Here is a 21,739-nt window from a genome sequence, read left to right as displayed (position 1 = left end):
ACAGCCAGAGTTGTGGAGAAATCCTCCTCCTGTGCTCGCTCCTTAGATAGTCACCGTCGCACGCAGTCATCGTTACAACGAATCTGTCGCACGATGTGTACAGCGTGGTGAAGTATGGTCAAAACCACCCCCACCCAGCCCCACCCAGCCCCACCCACACCCCACCCCCCCCACCAACCTCCACGCCAACCCACCCCGACCCACCCCCACCCACACACCCACACCCCGACCCACCCACCCCCCCACCCACACCGACCCACCCCCACTCAACCCCACCACCACCCACCCACCCCCACCCACCCACCCCCACCCACCACCACCCCCCCACCACCCCCACCCACCCCCACCCCCCCACCACCACCCACCACCTACCCCCCCACCCCCCCCCCTTGATTATCTTGACGAGCTGTGGGAGGAGGAGGCCTTCATCCAGCAGCGGATTGCCGAACAAAATCGCCGCGAGCGACGTGAGCGACACAAAAAAAGAGATGACAATTTAAATTGAAATGACAATCCGCGTGAAGAGCAGAGGTGTGGACTCGAGTCATGTGACTTGGACTCGAGTCAGACTCGAGTCATGAATTTGATGACTTGCGACTCGACTTGGACTTGCATAACAATGACTTTGTCCCACCTATGAGATGTGGACTCGAGTCATGTGACTTGGACTCGAGTCAGACTCGAGTCATGAATTTGATGACTTGCGACTCGACTTGGACTTGCATAACAATGACTTTGTCCCACCTCTGGTGAAGAGAGCGACAAAGTGGAATAACCAGAAACGCGAGGGTGGAAGTGTAAATAGTGATGATAAATGCAATTATGCGGAATACAAAGTGCAAATAATGAAAATTGTTCTTCTGCCAGAGGCGACGGAGTGCCACGTGGGTTCTCCCACGGTGGGTCACTGCCACCTCCTCGCAAGAGACGTCCATTTCAACTAAAACTACATCTTTTATTTTACCAGGTAAGGGGCCCCGACTGAGCCAAGTAGCTGTCACAAATGATCGCTCGACGAGTAAGTGGCTTGTCGTCATCGTTGCGTGGAAATGTAGAGCAGCAGCCAAAAACTCCGAGAGCACGGCGACGTTGATTCTAAACGGGGAGGGAAAAACCGGAGGACCCGGAGAAAAATCCACGCGACCACGGGGAGAGAGAGAGACACCGCAGGCTCCAAATCAGCAGCAGCAGGCATCATCAGGGTTGGGATGGAACCCACGACCTCCTGCATACCAGGCGAGGTAGTCAACATCTCCCAGCCACCGTGATGATGAGAGAGAGACGCAAACTTAAAATATCCAGCAGGCATCGTCAGGGCTGGGGATTGAACCCGCAGCCTCCTGCATACCAGGCGGGGTAGTCAACATCTCTCCACAGTAGCGCCCCTGCCCCCCCCCCCCCCAACGTGGAAGAGTAGGCCAATAGACCTTGTAGAGGGGAGCCACTTTCTCTCCCACGAGAGCTCCCTCGAGTGTAGGCCGCTTCCACCAGCGGTGGGCGGAGCGAGCACGTTGCGGGGGCTACACCTTTGCTTTCAAGGCGTGAGGATTGCCCCATTCCCCCATGGCCCCCACCCCTCGACCCCCCACCAACCTGAGGTTGAACTTCGAACCCCAGGGTGCCGAGTCACCGCGTCGGCTGACCGCGCGGGACGCGTGCGCGGTGCGCCGCGTGTCAACTCGCCTTTGTCTTCCCCCCCCCCCCCCCGGACATTAACACAAAAGTCAAAGTGCCCCCGTGTAGCCGACACAGACAGTTTGGGGCAAGTGCTGTTAGCGACTACATAATGAAGGCCGGCTCAACAACAACAACAACCACCACAACTTCAACAACCACAACAACGACAACGAGCCGCAAGTCAAGGCTAAGTGTTGGTGATGTTACCACGGTGCTTGTGCCAGGCTAGGTGCCCACTCTAAGGCAACGTGAGGTGTGGAAGGCTCGCTTACAGGAGATTATGGCAGATGCACCAGCTGTACCCACTGCTGTGCTAACTCGCTGCGTTTTTAATCTGCCCGACGCTCCGAGCGTGGTTGTGACCATCGCTCCTCCGCCCTCCTCTGTTGCTGGAGGGCGACTGCCTCCAACTACCCAGCAGCAGCAGCAGCGTCCTTCACGAGCCTCCTCCTCCACAGAGACCGATCTTGACGCCACCGGTACCAGTCTTTGACAAGTCCACTCAGCTCCACATCCTCCCATGACGCATCAGTCCCATCTCATCTCCAGGCCGTGCCGCGCCCGTGTAGCCCCCTCGATGCGGCCAAACAGAAGCTGCTTGGGCATGCGGGCTACGTGACCCAGCCAAACGCAGCCTTGCATGCCGGAGGAGCTTACCGATGATGGGACCAAGTCCAGATCTGTCAAGAGTCTGTGAATCTCCTCCGTCGCACAACCCAGCCTGGTGGTTGGCTAACCCCAGCGTGGATATGTAGTAGTCAGGACCAGTCTGGATGTTATGGTGGGGGCAGGCGCGGGGCTTCCTCTTTAAAGGGCTCCACGTTTCGCAAGCGCATGGATGAGAGAGGAAATTCCGAGCCGTGGCCGAGAAAGGCCCCGTGACTTCGTGTGGCGAGAGATGGGGCGGGCGGGCTACTGGCCTCCGCACGGCATCGCTTTACGCTGCTGGATGGCAACATGACGCCTCTCTGGTCGCTTTTTGGTGTGAAGCCGCTCCACTGCTCAGCTGGAGGTGGTCACGAGAGCACGTGGCCATGGGTTGGAATGCAAACATTGGAGAGTGGATGGGTGGTGATGAAGGGGGGGTGATGGGGGGGTGATGGGGGTGGGGGTAATGGGGGGGGGGGTGATGTGGGGGCGGAGTTGTTTGATGACAAACACCTCCACCCCCCCTGTAGGTGATTTGTTTTTGGTGGGGTTGGGAGAACGGCCCCAGCCATTCTGTGGCAAGTTCACACTCAGACGCACAAGACAAAGATCCCCCATGTAGCCTGGAACAGACTGTTGGGGCAAGTGCTGTTAGCGAGGAGCACCTATGAAGGGCCGACACTGTGGCACACGAGGGGGTGGGTGGCCAGCACCACGCCCGGCCGCCTTTGTCTCCCCACTGTTAAATTTTGCACGTACAAAAAGACGTGCACGACACGCATGCCCACAACAACACCAACAGCTGTCATTCACCACTAATTAGTAGCGGTGACGTCACCACGGCGCCTGTGCCAGGCCAGGTGCACTTTGAGGCCACGTGAAGTGTCAAAGGCTCGCCAACGGGAGGTCTCGGGACAGACCCAGCAGGTGCCAGGAGTTGACCGACTGAGTTGACCGGCCGATGCACCACCTGTGCCCCACACTGTACCAACTCGCTGTATTTTATCCGCCCGGAGGTTCCGCTCGTTGTTGTGAGCGTCGCTCCTCTGCCCTCCGCTATTGCTGGAGGGCGACTGCCTCCAACTGCCCAGTAGCAGCGACCTTCACGAGCCTCCTCCATCGAGGCCGACCTTGACGCCGCTGGTTCCAGTATACACACATTCACATTACGAAGATAACAATCCCCTGGTTGTAAATTCTTGAGATGAGGGCTGTTAGCCAGCACCTATAATAAACATGCAATCACATAAAAACCTCGTGCCAGGCTAGGTGCACTTTGAACGCACGTGAAGTGTTGCTGGCAGGAGATCACATGACGTGTGTGTGTGTTGTGGATTTACCGGCTAAGATGATTGGCAGATGCATCAAAGATTCCCCGTTTAGCCGAAAAACAGACTGTTGGGGCAAGTGCTGTTAGCGAGTAACCGCATCTATGAATATTCTTTGGTTCTTTCGGTAAAGTCACGTAGAGAGAAGGCCGGCACGGCACACGAGGGGGTGGGTGGCCAGCACCACGCCCGGCCACCTTTGTCTCCCCAGTGGCGATGTTTACCACACACCGCATCGGATCATCATTTGAGTCTGAGTCGACCTAGGATGAGCACAGGACTGGTGCAGATTCTTCACTGGTGTTGTTTGTGGCCGTGAGCCGAAACCGAACTTGGGTCAAGGCCTGGGTTCATAGCGCAGCGCGCACCAACCGCTCTGCCAGCGCCTCCCATCAGCCTTGGGGGCGATCCGCTGCTGGATGGCACTCAACCCTCCCCAAGCCGCCACCTCCACCTCTCACGAGCATGCCGTGCAAACAGCAACAGTCACCACGGCACTTGTGCCAGGCTAGGTGCAGGAGGTCACGGGACAGACCCAGGTGCCTTGGGTTGACTGCTGTGCCAGGCTAGGTGCAGGAGGTCACGGGACAGACCCAGGTGCCATGGGTTGACTGCTGTGCCAGGCTAGGTGCAGGAGGTCACGGGACAGACCCAGGTGCCGTGGGTTGACTGTTGTGCCAGGCTAGGTGCAGGAGGTCACGGGACAAACCCAGGTGCCGTGGGTTGACTCCTGTGCCAGGCTAGGTGCAGGAGGTCACGGGACAAACCCAGCGCCGTGGGTTGACTGTTGTGCCAGGCTAGGTGCAGGAGGTCACGGGACAGACCCAGGTGCCGTGGGTTGACTCCTGTGCCAGGCTAGGTGCAGGAGGTCACGGGACAAACCCAGCGCTGTGGGTTGACTGCTGTGCCAGACTAGGTGCAGGAGGTCACGGGACAAACCCAGCGCTGTGGGTTGACTGCTGTGCCAGACTAGGTGCAGGAGGTCACGGGACAGACCCAGGTGCCATGGGTTGACTGCTGTGCCAGGCTAGGTGCAGGAGGTCACGGGACAGACCCAGGTGCCGTGGGTTGACTCCTGTGCCAGGCTAGGTGCAGGAGGTCACGGGACAAACCCAGCGCCGTGGGTTGACTGTTGTGCCAGGCTAGGTGCAGGAGGTCACGGGACAAACCCAGGTGCCGTGGGTTGACTCCTGTGCCAGGCTAGGTGCAGGAGGTCACGGGACAAACCCAGCGCCGTGGGTTGACTGTTGTGCCAGGCTAGGTGCAGGAGGTCACGGGACAGACCCAGGTGCCGTGGGTTGACTCCTGTGCCAGGCTAGGTGCAGGAGGTCACGGGACAAACCCAGCGCCGTGGGTTGACTGTTGTGCCAGGCTAGGTGCAGGAGGTCACGGGACAGACCCAGGTGCCGTGGGTTGACTCCTGTGCCAGGCTAGGTGCAGGAGGTCACGGGACAAACCCAGCGCTGTGGGTTGACTGCTGTGCCAGACTAGGTGCAGGAGGTCACGGGACAAACCCAGCGCTGTGGGTTGACTGCTGTGCCAGACTAGGTGCAGGAGGTCACGGGACAGACCCAGGTGGTGCAATGGGTTGACTGCTGTGCCAGGCTAGGGGCAGGAGGTCACGGGACAGACCCAGGTGCCATGGGTTGACTGCTGTGCCAGGCTAGGTGCAGGAGGTTACGGGACAGACCCAGGTGCTGTGGATTGACTGTTGTGCCAGGCTAGGTGCAGGAGGTCATGGAACAGATCCAGGTGCCGTGGGTTGACTGCTGTGCCAGGCTAGGTGCAGGAAGTCACGGGACAGACCCAGGTGCCGTGGGATGACTGCTGTGCCAGGCTAGGTGCAGGAGATCACGGGACAGACCCAGGTGCCGTGGGTTGACTGCTGTGCCAGGCTAGGTGCAGGAGGTTACGGGACAGACCCAGGTGCCGTGGGATGACTGCTGTGCCAGGCTAGGTGTAGGAGGTCACGGGACAAACCCAGCGCCGTGGGTTAACTGCTGTGCCAGGCTAGGTGCAGGAGGTCATTTGGGCAGACCCAGGTGCCGTGGATTGATTGCTGTACCAGGCTAGGTGCAGGAGGCCACGGGACAGACCCAGGTGGTGCAATGGGTTGACTGCTGTGCCAGGCTAGGTGCAGGAGGTCACGGGACAGACCCAGGTGCCTTGGGTTAACTGCTGTGCCAGGCTAGGTGCCGGAGGTCACAGTGCCTGCACACGAGCTGATTTCATCGCTCCATCGCTTGACACGCTCGACACAAAAAAAAGTCAAATTCACTTACCCATGTTTACATCCCTGAGCCAGTGGTGGAAAGTCCACATTCCCATGGCGGGGCCGGCCAGGTGGGCGGGCGAGAGAGTCTATCCATAGGACACCTACATGTTGACTTCCCCACAAGTTGGTACGAGTTGTATCGACCCTGGAGGCAAGGAATGATGATGATGATGATGATTGGCCGAATCAAACTCCCACCCCAACCGGGTTTTAAACTGGAGACCCGCCACCGACGTTCTGAGCTGCTTTTCCTCAACCAATAATGATTAGCCACCTGGTCCGGTTGAGTGCGCCGCATACATAATGTCAACATTGCGTATACACAATGTTTACATTGTGTATACGCAATGTTGACATTGTGTATACGCAATGTTTACATTGTGTATACGCAATGTAAACAGTATGTATACATAATGTTTACATTATGTATACGCAATGTTCACATTGCGTATACATAATGTAAACATTGCGTATACATAATGTCAACATTGCGTATACACAATGTCAACATTATGTATACATAATGTTGACATTGTGTATACGCAATGTTCACATTGCGTATACATAATGTATACAGCGTGTACTGCGCACGGGCGTCTGCGAACCCATTGTTTCCACCCGCGGTGCGTCAGTGGCGTGCGTCGTGGTTTGACCATACTTCACCGTGCCCGTCACAGTGCCGCTGGGTGGGTGGAGGGACGGCTCGGCCACTGCTCCGCCGTATGTCCGCCTAAGGTCGCAAACGGGTTTTGATTCCTTACCCGTATCCTTACCCGGCCGCACCAGGGTCGCAAACGGCTACCCGTACCTGTACCCGGCCGGGTACGAGTAGCCGGGTATCGAGTAGGGTACGGGTATCGGGTACCCGGTTGCGACCTCTGATGTCCGCTGCGTAGCCGTTGCTCGGAATTGAACTCGGGACGCGGGGGTTTGCGGGGCAGTGTCTGCTGACCGCTATGCCACCGCTCCAAAGACAAAGATCTCCCATATAGCCTGTAACAGACTGTTGGGGCAAGTGCTGTTAGCGAGTAGCACCTATGAAGGCCGGCGCGGCACATGGGGGGGTGGGTGGCCAGCACCACGCCCGGCCGCCTTTGTCTCCCTCGTGGCGATGTTTACACATCGCACCAGGTGCTCATTTGAGGCCGAGTTGACCTAGGGGAGGCCCAGGACCGGTTCATGCATACAGGACGTCCTCGACTTGTGAGCGTCCGTACTTACGAAGCGGCTTCCATGAAAGGGTAGAACCTGTTCTTATATCTTGACTAGCAGTCGCCGCCTGCTTCGCGGGCGGTGTGTATATACTTGGTTGGTGGGGAGTTGAAAGTGGCTGGACACAATAGACATGTTTTGGTGATTGTTTTATGTTTATTTTTGTGAGGTTATATGATTTTTTTTCAGACGCTCAATCGACAATATTAAAGAATGCAACTTATTCAAATATAGAATGCAACTTATTGAAATATCTGGCGATACACGATATTCTTCGTGTACACTCCGTCTTCCTCCTCGTCGTCAGGTCCCTCAATAAGCGCCTTGATGTTGGATCTTGCCGTGACTCGCGATAGTGCCACGTCGGCAAGGGAGGTCACATGATGTTGCTGATCATCCCGAGCTCTCAAGCTCCTCTTAGTGGCATTGCCCTTGTGCTCTTCGCCTTTTGGCGTCCTCTGGTCTAACACTGATTGAGACTAGACTCTAAAGCAAGCTGCCTATGGTGGAGACCAATCAGTTTCAAAGACAACACTTCGTATACTACCGGACCATGTTTTTTTGTTTGCATGTTCAACACAAGTGTATGTGGTTAACGCAGACATGATTCCTTGCAAAAGGTTTCAGTTTGGTGTTTATACATCTTCACGCAACTGTTGTATTGCCAGAAAGGGTTGAAACCTATTCTCATGTTCGCATCTGTTTAACTTTAACTTCAAACGCGAACTCGCAGCTACAAACTCCACGTCGTGAGTCTGCGTCGCGCTGGGAGCGCGGACATGCGCGTGTGTGTGTGGATGTGTGTGTGTGTGTGGATGTGTGTGTGTGTGGATGTGTGTGTGTGTATGTGTGTGTGTGTGGATGTGTGTGTGTGGATATGTGTGTGTGTGTGTGGATGTGTGTGTGTGTGTGGATGTGTGTGTGTGGATGTGTGTGTGTGTGTGGATGTGTGTGTGGATGTGTGTGTGTGTGGATATGTGTGTGTGTGTGGATGTGTGTGTGTGTGGATGTGTGTGTGTGTGGATGTGTGTGTGTGGATATGTGTGTGTGTGTGTGGATATGTGTGTGTGTGTGTGGATATGTGTGTGTGTGTGGATATGTGTGTGTGTGTGGATGTGTGTGTGTGTGCATGTGTGTGTGTGGATGTGTGTGTGTGTGGATGTGTGTGTGTGTGTATGTGTGTGTGTGGGTATGTGTGTGTGTGGGTATGTGTGTGTGTGGATATGTGTGTGTGTGTGTGTGGAGGTCCTGGCAAGGATTATTCAACATCGCCTTGCTAGGCACGCTGAGGAGAGGCTTGCGGAGCCCCAATGCGGTTTCAGGAAAGGGCGGTCCTGCACAGATGCCATATTTTCTGTCCGTCTGCTACAGCAGAGGTGTAGGGAATTCCAAAAAGACCTACATCTCTGCTTTATTGACCTGGTCAAGGCCTATGATACCATCAGTAGGACTGGGCTCTGGGTTGTTCTTCGTGCTTTCGGAGTCCCTGACCCTCTGCTCACGATCATTAAGGACCTTCATGATGGTGAGCGGGCCCGGGTAAAACTACGTGGCCGGGAGTCGGAGCCTTTCCCTGTACACCTTGGGGTGCGACAGGGATGTTGTCTGGCTCCCACATTATTTAACATCTATTTCGACTGCGTAGTTCGTGAAGCCTTCAATAGCTGTACCGGGGGAATTTCCATTTGGTACAGATATAATGGGAGGCTGATCGACGCCCGGGTGCGATCAAGGGATGGCTCCCTATTGGTCAACCACGTTATGTATGCCGATGATTTGGTAATAGCTGCTCATTCAGAAGAGGAGTTGGAGACGCTGCTGCTGAGACTGGAGCATGCCACTAAGATGTGGGGCCTTACCATTAGCCCCACCAAAACTAAGCACCTGCCTGGGTATTTTGTACCATCGGACACTCCACCCCCACAACTCCCAATTGGTGATGGGGCAGTTGTGGAGAGAGTGGAGAGTTTCCCATACCTGGGCAGTGTGCTTATGACCGGCTCCAGTTTATCAGCAGAGGTCTCACTCCGAATCAGTCGAGCGGCAATATATTTTCATCGTCTTCTTGGTTCTTTCGGTAAAGTCACGTAGAAGGAAAGTAATAAAATAATAAAAATAAAACATAATAAAACAATTCTCACGACGTTTCGGCCACAACGCAAACGTCGTGAGAATTGTTTTATTATGTTTTATTTTTATTATTTTATTACTTCCCTTCTACGTGACTTTACCGAAAGAACCAAGAAGATGAATCCCTGCAGTCACGAAAGCTTTAAATCGAAATATTTTCATCGGTTGCGTAACGCTGTGTGGAAGCTACCTGGTCTGTCGCTCCGCACGAAGCTTCAGGTCTTCTCGGCCACGGTCATTCCCTCCCTTCTCTACGCTTGCGAAACGTGGACCCCCCTAGTGGAGCATCTTCGCCGGTTGGAAACATTTAGGCTGGCCTGCCTACGATCCATCCTGGGTTTAACCAGGCTGGATTGTGTGAGGAGCTCACAAGTCCTTGAAAGATCTGGGCAAAGTCCCATCAGTGAGCTCCTCCGGCAGGCAAGGCTGCGTTGGCTGGGTCATGTAGCCCGCATGCCCAGCCACCGCATGCCTAAACAGCTTTTGTTCGGCCGGATCGAGGGGGCTAAACGGGCGCGGCACGGGCTGGAGAAGAGATGGAGTGATGTGGTACAGGAGGATGTGGAGCTGAGTGGACTTGCCGATGACTGGTACCAGCGGTGTCAAGATCGGCCTCAGTGGAGGAGGCTCGTGAAGGACGCTACTGGGCAGTTGGAGGCAGTCGCCCTCCATCAACAACGGAGGGTGGAGGAGCGACGCTCACAACAACGAGCGGAGCGCCGGGTGGCTAAAGCACAGCAAGTTGGTACAGTAGGGGGCACAGGTGGTGCATCAGCCAGTCATCTCGGTCATCTCGGTCGGTCGACCCGTGGCACCTGGGTCTGCCCCGTGACCTCCTGCCAGCGGGCGTTCGACACTTCACGTGGCCTCAGGGTGCACATGGCCTGGCACAAGCGTCGTGGTGACGTCACCGCCACTTAGTGGCGAATGGCAGTGGTTGTTGTTGTTGTGTGGATGTGTGTGTGTGTGTGTGGATGTGTGTGTGTGGAAGAGGTCACCCCCTGTGACTGGCTGGCTGAGGTACCAGCTGTTGAGGAAGTACTGAGGGCGATCCGGAGTCTGAGACCAGGGAAGGCACCGGGCAGAGATGATCTCCCAAGCGAAATGCTGAGGGAGGGTGGCGTTTGTGCACAGACTGCCCTATATGACATCATAACAACAGTCTGGACCACTGGACGGGTTCCGCAGGACTGGAAGGATGCCCTGGTGGTCCCCCTCTTTAAGAAGGGGGACCGTACCGACTGTAACAACTACAGGGGCATCTCACTCCTCAGTGTGCCAGGTAAGGTCCTGGCAAGGATTATTCAACATCGCCTTGCTAGGCACGCTGAGGAGAGGCTTGCGGAGCCCCAATGCGGTTTCAGGAAAGGGCGGTCCTGCACAGATGCCATATTTTCTGTCCGTCTGCTACAGCAGAGGTGTAGGGAATTCCAAAAAGACCTACATCTCTGCTTTATTGACCTGGTCAAGGCCTATGATACCATCAGTAGGACTGGGCTCTGGGTTGTTCTTCGTGCTTTCGGAGTCCCTGACCCTCTGCTCACGATCATTAAGGACCTTCATGATGGTGAGCGGGCCCGGGTAAAACTACGTGGCCGGGAGTCGGAGCCTTTCCCTGTACACCTTGGGGTGCGACAGGGATGTCCTCTGGCTCCCACATTATTTAACATCTATTTCGACTGCGTAGTTCGTGAAGCCTTCAATAGCTGTACCGGGGGAATTACCATTTGGTACAGATATAATGGGAGGCTGATCGACGCCCGGGTGCGATCAAGGGATGGCTCCCTATTGGTCAACCACGTTATGTATGCCGATGATTTGGTAATAGCTGCTCATTCAGAAGAGGAGTTGGAGACGCTGCTGCTGAGACTGGAGCGTGCCACTAAGAGGTGGGGCCTTACCATCAGCCCCACCAAAACTAAGCACCTGCCTGGGTATTTTGTACCATCGGGCACTCCACCCCCACAACTCCCAATCGGTGATGGGGCAGTTGTGGAGAGAGTGGAGAGTTTCCCATACCTGGGCAGTGTGCTTATGACCGGCTCCAGTTTATCAGCAGAGGTCTCACTCCGAATCAGTCGAGCGGCAATATCTTTTCATCGGTTGCGTGACGCTGTGTGGAAGCTACCTGGTCTGTCGCTCCGCACGAAGCTTCAGGTCTTCTCGGCCACGGTCATTCCCTCCCTTCTCTACGCTTGCGAAACGTGGACCCCCCTAGTGGAGCATCTTCGCCGGTTGGAAACATTTAGGCTGGCCTGCCTACGATCCATCCTGGGTTTAACCAGGCTGGATTGTGTGAGGAGCTCACAAGTCCTTGAAAGATCTGGGCAAAGTCCCATCAGTGAGCTCCTCCGGCAGGCAAGGCTGCGTTGGCTGGGTCATGTAGCCCGCATGCCCAGCCACCGCATGCCTAAACAGCTTTTGTTCGGCCGGATCGAGGGGGCTAAACGGGCGCGGCACGGGCTAGAGAAGAGATGGAGTGATGTGGTACAGGAGGACGTGGAGCTGAGTGGACTTGCCGATGACTGGTACCAGCGGTGTCAAGATCGGCCTCAGTGGAGGAGGCTCGTGAAGGACGCTACTGGGCAGTTGGAGGCAGTCGCCCTCCAACAACAACGGAGGGCGGAGGAGCGACGCTCACAACAACGAGCGGAGCGCCGGGTGGCTAAAGCACAGCAAGTTGGCACAGTAGGGGGCACAGGTGGTGCATCAGCCAGTCGTCTCGGTCATCTCGGTCAGTCGACCCGTGGCACCTGGGTCTGCCCCGTGACCTCCTGCCAGCGGGCGTTCGACACTTCACGTGGCCTCAGGGTGCACATGGCCTGGCACAAGCGTCGTGGTGACGTCACCGCCACTTAGTGGCGAATGGCGGTTGTTGTTGTTGTTGTTGTGTGGATATGTGTGTGTGTGGATGTGTGGATGTGTGTGTGTGCGCGTGCGGACATGCATGTGTGTGTGTGGATGTGTGTGTGTGTGGATCTGTGTGTGTGTGTGGATGTGTGTGTATGTGTGTGTGTGGATGTGTGTGTGTGTGGATGTGTGTGGATGTGTGTGTGTGGATCTGTGTGTGTGTGTGGATGTGTGTGTATGTGTGTGTGTGGATGTGCACCTCCTCGTGTACCATGCTGGCCTTCATAGGTGCTATTCGCTAACGGCATATGAAAAAAAATCTGAGTAGATTTTACCCTTTCTGGAAATGAAACTGGAGGTGCTAAGATGTTCCCACACTAACATAGAAACCTTTTGCAAGGGATAAAACACTGCATTAACCACACGTCGTACTTGTGAATTAAATGCGAACAAAACGTGTTCCCGGGTCTGTCCCGTGGCCTCCTGCACCTAGCCTGGTACAGCAGTCAACCCACGTCACCTGGGTCTGTCCCGTAGCCTCCTGCACCTAACCTGGCACAGCAGTCATCCCATGACACAGGTGAGACTAAACCCTGAAGAAGGCTGCTGTCTCTAATGTAGACCAATCAGTTTCAAAGCCAATGCATCATCTATTACACTGGTCTACAGCCAAAAATGCTTCCGAAATAAATGTAGTCCAACTTTACTAATTCTGGGTCACTGAGAATGAACACGATGCTTAAAATTGTTGATTGGCTCTAGTGTGCAAGATATGCTACTGATACTATTTGTTTTTTTCGGTAAAGTCAAGGTAAAAAATAAATAAAAATAAATAAAAAAACTACATTAAATTACGACGTTTCGGAGGCAACACAAGCTTCTGTCTCCGAAACGTCGTGATTTTATTTCGTTGTTTTTATTTTTATTTATTTATTTTTTACCTACGTGACTTTACCGAATAAACCAAAGAGTATGAATCCTTGCAGTCACGAAAGCTTCACATCTAGAATATGCTACTGGGTCAGTATTGACGACCCTGGACTTGGGAATGGCGGAGGATTAGTGAGTTATAAAGGGAAGGGATCTACATTTAAACCAGAAATGACTAAAATACATCTTTGACTGGATCTATGAATAAATATATGACTGGGTTTTGACGGTACTTGCTTTTTGAGCAAAACAATTAATGATTCAACCTGAACCTGGTATTGCATCATACACGATATGAATTGCATCATGTTATTCCTAGAAGTCATGGATGATGCAATCATAACTAGGCTTACATCCCTCTGCTGAACAAATTGTCCTATGTCAGCTCTAGAAATCATACTGGTAGGAACCTCCTGGTTACACCAGCCCACAGGAGATTATTGTGTCCGTCGTGCAGGAAGGGGCTGGGTGGGGGGTGGGAGAGGTGGGGTTGGGTGGGGAGGGGAAGTTGTGGAGGGGCTGGGTGGGGAGGGTGGGGAGGGTGGGGCTGGGTGGGGAGGGGAAGTTGTGGAGGGGCTGAGTGGGGAGGGGCTGGGTGGGGAGGGTGGGACTGGGTGGGGGGTGGGAGGGGTGGGGCTGGGTGGGGAGGGGCTGGTCACCTCGTGGTGCCCTTATAAAACTCAACGTTTAACCTACTCACGCCGGCTTGTGCCCGCCCTCACAGTCGGGCATATTTGCGGAATACACCACGCCGCCGTTGACCCTGCAGGCCATTGACCGAGCAACCCGACGTTCCTACCAGCTCCCTCCGCAGGAATGTGTTAGAGTCATGTTGTCTTATTTGTCAGTGTTTGATTTTGCAAAGGGACACATTTCTGTTGAGCCAAAGTGAGCAGAGATGCCTCGTACTTGTGTGAACAAAGCTGATAACTTCTGCTGTGTTTATGGTCAAGTGACTTTTGCATCATAAAAGTGCAGTATAACCACTATGGTTGAGAAAGCCTACCACCTTTATTTTGGCTGCAAAATTGGAGATCAGGACAAGATGTGGGCCCCACCCTTATGCTGCAACACTTCTGCAACAAATCTTCGCCAGTGGTTGAACAGGAAAACAAAATCTAAGATCATATCAGCAACGATTACTTCTGCATGGCGCTTCAAGTTGGGTGTGTCAAAGTAGAAAGAATGGACTGTGCATTATCCAAACATGCCATCAGCTGTACGCCCAGTACCCCACGGAGAAGGACTGCCGGTTCCTGATGCACCAGAATCATTCTCACTTGAGTCAGACGAGGAAGAGGATGAAACCTCTGGTCCTGAACCATCAAGGTCACATGACCCAGATTTTCTCCCATCCTTCTCTGAACCACAACTCATAACACAAGGTGAACTGAAAGACCTTGTCAGGGATTTGGAACTACCCAAGAGTAAGGCAGAGCTGTTGGGCTCCAGACTGCAGCAGTAGAATTTCTTGGCAGGTCATGTTAGGGCTTCCATGTTCCGTGACCGTCAAAAGGATCTTGTCCCATTCTTCTTCATGGAAGGTGATCTTGTAGCCTGCAACAACATCGATGGTGTGATGGCATCCCTCAACATCGTTCATGAACCAGATGAGTGGAGACTGTTCATTTATTCATCGAAGATGAGTCTTAAAGCTGTTTTGCTGCATAATGGAAATGTTTTGCCATCAATCCCAGTTGGGCATGCAGTCCATATGAAGGAAACCTATGACAACATGAAACAACTTTTGAGGTGCGTAAACTCTGACCAACGTCAGTGGCAGCTTTGTGGTGATTTGAAGGTTGTTGCTCTCTTGCTTGGTCTGCAGACAGGATACACAAAGTACTGCTGCTTTCTCTGCAAATGGGATAGTCGTGTGAGAGATTCCCACTACATCAAGACAGATTGGCCACTCCGACAGTCATTGGAGCCTGGGAGGAAAAGTGTTCAGCATCCACCACTTGTTGAATCAAGAATTATTTTGTTACCACCCTTACACATCAACTACAGAGAGTTGGTGGAATACCTCAAAAGCCTTGGTTGTGACATGTCACTAAAGATACAATGTTTGCACTCTCATCTCGATGTTTTTCCCACTGAACTGCAGAGCAGGGAGCTATGAGCATGGAAAGCGATGTCACCAGGACATTGCAACAATGGAGAAACGCTCTCAGGGCAAATGGAGCCCGTCAATGTTTGCAGACGATTGCTGGACAGTGACAAGAGACGCTCCATTTAAATGAATACAAGAGACAAGCCAAGAAGCGCCGAGTAGACACTGAATAAGGTCTAAACTATGTACTTATATACATACACATAACAGTTTTTTGCCATTTGTTTCATAATACATTTTACTTATATAACCCTTTTGCTGATTTTTTTAAGTGTTACATGAACAGGACAGGTGACATGTGATCATGTAAGCAACCATGAACATGCAAACAAGGACATGCTCTGATTTTTATCAGGTGTGTCAAAGAAGAAAACGTGGACTGTGCATTATCCAAACATTCCATCGGCGATACGCCCAGTACCCCACAGAGCATGTCCTTGTTTGCATGTGTAGTGAGTCCAACTGAATCGCAGACGTTGTCTAGGAAGCAACACGTTTTATTGAACTCTCAGCACAATATACTCCAGGCTATTAACACAACATACTCCAGGCTATTAACACACCATACTCCAGGCTGTTAATACAACAAACACTCGTGGTGGTGACCACCCAACTAACCACGCTAAGGCAAAACTAGACACGGTTCCGCTATCCCGGTACGGACCACAAGCTGGGTCCCGGACCGCGTGGCTGGAGGCTTCTTCAAGCTTGACGTGGATCTGCTGCCTCTCCAACAGTAAGAACCCCGAGCCCCTCACAGGGCCCCTCCCCCCTTGTATCGGGCCGGGCTGGGGCTGGCTCCGCCTCTCGCCCCGCCCACCTTCTCGATCGCTCTCGCCTCCTTGCCCGAAGGCTCTCGAAAGTTCTTCCCGGACCACGTGACCACCCATTGGCCCCCTCCACCGGTGCCCCCCCTCCAGTATCATCCGGTCACGTGTCCCCAGGTCAGCCAGAGTATCATGCCCCAGACGTAGCCCTAGCTGGCTGACACTCTCTCGCTCTCTCAACGGGAGCCCGCACCGCACGCTGTGCATTGTGCGTGGTACCCGCTTAACCAGCGCTCACCCGAGCCCCCACTAGGGCTGGTACTACACCCCGTGTCCGGGGTGTACACACAACAGGAGACATCCCGCCGTGGCCTGGCAAGGCCGGCACCACACGGTGACATTACCAGTCACTACACATGTCCACCACAAGTCCCGTGTGTGGTTAATGCAGTTACTTGATTCCTTCTAAGAGATATCGCTTTGGTGTTTGGACATGTTAACACCTCCTGTTTCATCTGTTTCATTGGCAGAAAGGGTAAAACCTATTTTAGTTTTTTTCATACTTTTGTAATGATTCTCGGACAACTTCTTGTCTTCATTGTTGATACTATGAGACCTCCTTTACCAGTGGCAAAATATAGTAATATGTTTTTACCCTTTCAACTGGTAAAGGAGGTCTCATAGTGTAAATGCTTACCCCGAGCTCTCAATACTCTGATAGTGCGCTGTCTTTGAGTTGTACGCCTTTTGGCGTCATCTGGTCCAACACCATGTGAGACTAGGCTCTAAGAAAAGCTGTCTCGGGTGTGGACCAATCAACTTCAAGGACAGTGCATATCATCATTATCAGAGTTGTTTCTTTTTGTTTGCATTTTGACTGCTTGTGTTGTGGTTATTGCAATCATGATGCCTTGTATAAAGGTGTCAGTTTTTGTACCATTTGAAAGGGTAAACACCTATTACTTCATTGTTTATATTTATTAAGGCACGCCGCGCAGATAACATGGTCGCGTATCCTGCAGATACTTGGGCTAGGATTAACATACAATTACTTGGGCTAGGATAACAACAGATACGTAATTCAGACGCAAATGTACAATATGTATTATTTCAGTGATATTAACCATGGCTTCCCTTTTGTGTTGAACCGTAACAATTTCCTACCGTTCGACGTCCGGATGTTGTTGTGTTCCGACTTACGAACGGGTCCCATGAACTAATTGTGTTCGTAACCCGAGGACTGTTCCGACATACGCACACGGTTATACATAACTCACATGCCCACACACACACACGTACACCAGACATCAACAAAGACAAAGATCCCCCGTATAGCCTTTAACAGACTGCTCGGGTAACTGCTCTTAGCGGAGGTTCACGAGGGGAGCGGGTGGCCAGCACCACGCCCAGCCGCCTGTGTCTCCCCGGTGGCGATGTTCACTGCACACCGCATCAGTGCCGGATTAAGCTAGTGCGGGGCCTGTAGAATGATGTTATAAAGGGACCCTGAATAAAAAAAAAAACACGTAAATATTAAAACACATCTTTTACTTGCATAATACATTTTATTTTTTCATTTTTGCTATACAGCCAGATAATGCGAGAAATCGCTAACCTTAAACACCCAGGCGTTCATAAAAGTTGAAGGCAGTATAGTACTATAGTGATAGAGCAAGTGCAGAATCACTGAACCGGAATTGATAATTGCTTGAAAGCATTTAGCGCGGGGGCCTTGGGGACCGTAGCGTGTGGAGCTACTTTTGCTACGAGGATCACCCAGCACTGCACCGCACCCAGGTACTCATTTGAGGCCGAGTAGACCTAGGGGAGCCCCAAGACCAGTTAAGATATCCGTGTTGGCCGTGGGCGGGAATCGAACCGCGGTGGCTGGGTTCGTCACACAGTGCGCTCACCGCTGCGCTGCACATCAAAGACACAACGCGGGCACCCATTGCACGTCCAGCCGTTCTACCTGTGTGTCGCCCTGTCTGCCTTCCCATCTGTCTCCGCGTCTCTCTCTCTGTCTGTCTCTCTCTCCCCCGCCCCCCCCCCCATGTCTCTCTGTCTGTCTCTCCCCCCATGTCTCTCTGTCTGTATCCTCGTGTCTCCCCCCCCTCCCCCCGTGTATCTCTGCCTGTCTCTCCCCCCCCCCCCCCCCGTGTCTCTCTGTCTGTCTCCTCGTGTCTCCCACTCCCTCCCCCCGGGTCCTCTCTGTCTGTCTCCCCCCCCCCTCCCCCCGTGTCTCTCTGTCTGTCTCCCATCCCCCTCCCCCCGTGTCTCTCTGTCTGTCTCCTCATGTCTCCCCCCCCCCTCCCCCCGGTGTCTCTCTGTCTGTATCTCCCCCCCCCCACCCCGTGTCTCTCTGTCTGTCTCCTCGTGTCTCCCCCCCCCCCCCCGTGTCTCCCTGTCTGTCTCTCCCCCCCCCCTCCCCCGTGTCTCGTCCACGTGTTTGTCTGTCAGCTTCATCACGTAATCTACCTGGGTCCCCCCCTCCCCCGGCCCCCCCTCGCCCCCCCCTCCAGCTTCCCCACGCCCCCCACGCCCCCCCAGCCCCTCCCCCTCAACCCCCCTCCCCCGCACCGCCCTCCCCACAGAATGGAATCCCAGATTAGCCTCATTATCCCTAGAGCTTAAAATACCAGCGGCAACCACCACAGGTACAACCACAACAACAACACAACAACCTTGACCACAACAATAACACAACAATCATCACCACAACAATAACACAACAATCACCACCACAACAAAAAACAACAATCACCACCACAGCAATAACACAACAACCTTGACCACAACAATAACACAACAATCACCACCACAACAATAACCACCACAACAATCACCACCACAACAAAAACACAACAATCACCACCACAACAATAACACAACAATCACCACCACAGCAATAACACAACAATCACCACCACAACAATAACACAACAATCACCACCACAACAATAACACAACAATCACCACCACAACAATAACACAACAATCACCACCACAACAATAACACAACAATCACCACCACAACAATAACACAACAATCACCACCACAACAATAACACAACAATCACCGCCACAACAATAACACAACAAAAACACAACCACCGCCATGTGTGTCCCCGTACGACTGTTGCACTGCGCTAGCGTGAGCGATGGCGTGAGGAGCCCCAGAATGCAGCAGTGGAGAGAGCACGGCTCGCTACGTTCACGCTACGGTGCGGCCGTGGTGGCTAGGAGATGTTAACTACCTCGTCTGGTATGCAGGAGGTCGTGGGTTAGATCCCGACCCCTGACGCCTGCTGCTGTATATTTGGAGTCTGCGTGTCTCTCTCTCTCTCACCATCATCACGGTGGCTAGGAGATGTTGACTACCTCGCCTGGTATACAAGAGGTCGTGAGTTAGATCCCGATCCTGACGCCTGCTGCTGTATATTTGGAGTCTGCGTGTCTCCCTCTCCCCGTGGTCGCGTGGATTTTTCTCCGGGTCCTCTGGTTTTTCTCTCCAAATGTAGAATTAGCGTCTCTACACGTTTCGAGTATTTGGCTGCTACTCTACATTTCCACGTGATGATGATGACGATGATAAGCCCACTTCGTTGAGCTATCATTTGTGATGCCAAGGGTCGCTTCTGAAAAACAACTCCGTCGCTCGGTGGGGTCTTACCTGGTAAAATACAAAAATGTTCAAATAGTTTTAAAATGCTGACGATCGAGCGTCGTCGTAAACATGTTTTGTACACATCCCATCAGTCCAGGCAGCCTTCCTCTCCCTGAGTGCCGCCCAAGTTGGGGAGGGAGAGAGAGAGAGACGCAAACTCCAAATATACAGCAGCAGGCGTCGTCAGGGTCGGGATCGACCCCACGACCTCCTGCACACCAGGCGAGGTAGTTAACATCTCCTAGCCACCGTGATGATGATGAGAGAGAGACGCAAACTCCAAATATACAGCAGCAGGCGTCAGGATCGGGATGGAACCCACGACCTCCTGTATACCACGCGAGGTAGTTAACATCTCCTAGCCACCGTGAAGATGATGAAATAGAGACACACAGACTCCAATTATACAGCAGCAGGCGTCGTCAGGGTCGGGATCGACCCCACGACCTCCTGCACACCAGGCGAGGTAGTTAACATCTCCTAGCCACCGTGAAGATGATGAAAGAGAGACACGCAGACTCCATATACAACAGGCGTCAGAGTCGGGATCGACCACACGACCTCCTCCATACCAGGCGAGGTAGTTAACATCTCCTAGCCACCGTGATGATGATGAGAAAGAGACACGCAGACTCCAAATATACAGCAGGCGTCAGGGTCGGGATTGAACCTATGACCTCCTGCGTACCAGACGAGGTAGTTAACATCTCCTAGCCACCGTGATGATGAGAGAGAGAGAGACGCAGACTCCAAATATACAGCAGCAGGCGTCGTCACAGCCGGGATTGAGCCCACGACCTCCTGCACACCGTGTCAGGTCATCGCTACGGGCGGAAAGCGGGACGCTGTTGGTGGCATAGCGGGGTTGGGGGGGTGTATGGGACGCTGTTGGTGGCATAGCGGGGTTGGGGGGGGGTGTATGGGACGCTGTTGGTGGCATAGCGGGGTTGGGGGGGTGTATGGGACGCTGTTGGTGGCATAACGGGGTTGGGGGGGGTATGGGACGCTGTTGGTGGCATAGCGGGGTTGGGGGGGGGGGTATGGGACGCTGTTGGTGGCATAGCGGGGTTGGGGGGGGGGTATGGGACGCTGTTGGTGGCATAGCGGGGTTGGGGGGGTGTATGGGACGCTGTTGGTGACATAGCGGGGTTGGGGGGGTGTATGGGACACTGTTGGTGGCATAGCGGGGTTGGGGGGGTGTATGGGACGCTGTTGGTTACATAGCGGGGTTGGGGGGGTGTATGGGACGCTGTTGGTGGCATAGCGGGGTTGGGGGGGGGGTGTATGGGACGCTGTTGGTGACATAGCGGGGTTGGGGGGGGGGGGGGTATGGGACGCTGTTGGTGGCATAGCGGGGTTGGGGGGGGGGGTATGGGACGCTGTTGGTGGCATAGCGGGGTTGGGGGGGGGGGGTATGGGACGCTGTTGGTGACATAGCGGGGTTGGGGGGGTGTATGGGACGCTGTTGGTGACATAGCGGGGTTGGGGGGGTGTATGGGACGCTGTTGGTGGCATAGCGGGGTTGGGGGGGTGTATGGGACACTGTTGGTGGCATAGCGGGGTTGGGGGGGTGTATGGGACGCTGTTGGTGACATAGCGGGGGTTGGGGGGGTGTATGGGACGCTGTTGGTGGCATAGCGGGGTTGGGGGGGTGTATGGGACGCTGTTGGTGACATAGCGGGGTTGGGGGGGTGTATGGGACGCTGTTGGTGGCATAGCGGGGTTGGGGGGGTGTATGGGACGCTGTTGGTGACATAGCGGGGTTGGGGGGGGGGGTATGGGACGATGTTGGTGGCATAGCGGGGTTGGGGGGGGGGGGGTATGGGACGCTGTTGGTGACATAGCGGGGTTGGGGGGGGTATGGGACGCTGTTGGTGACATAGCGGGGTTGGGGGGGGGGGTATGGGACGCTGTTGGTGGCATAGCGGGGTTGGGGGGGGGGGGTATGGGACGCTGTTGGTGACATAGCGGGGTTGGGGGGGGGTGTATGGGACGCTGTTGGTGGCATAGCGGGGTTGGGGGGGGGGGTATGGGACGCTGTTGGTGGCATAGCGGGGTTGGGGGGGGGGTGTATGGGATGCTGTTGGTGGCATAGCGGGGTTGGGGGGGGTGTATGGGACGCTGTTGGTGACATAGCGGGGT

The 21,739-nt window shown here is 54.0% G+C and overlaps 1 protein-coding gene across 1 annotated transcript in view; it reads left to right on the top strand.

Annotated features, from left to right (window-relative positions):
* The window catches only part of ABCC4 (ATP binding cassette subfamily C member 4 (PEL blood group)), a 90,557-nt gene that overhangs the window by 13,708 nt on the left and 55,110 nt on the right, over nucleotides 1-21,739 (top strand). The gene's annotated exons all lie outside the window — the stretch shown is intronic.

The sequence above is a fragment of the Lampetra planeri genome, chromosome 56 (genome assembly GCF_965212315.1).
Source record: "Lampetra planeri chromosome 56, kcLamPlan1.2.h2, whole genome shotgun sequence".
Classification (NCBI taxonomy): Eukaryota; Metazoa; Chordata; class Hyperoartia; order Petromyzontiformes; family Petromyzontidae; genus Lampetra; species Lampetra planeri.
Note: the sequence above shows the minus strand (reverse complement) of the source record. Positions and strands in the feature narration are given on the sequence as shown.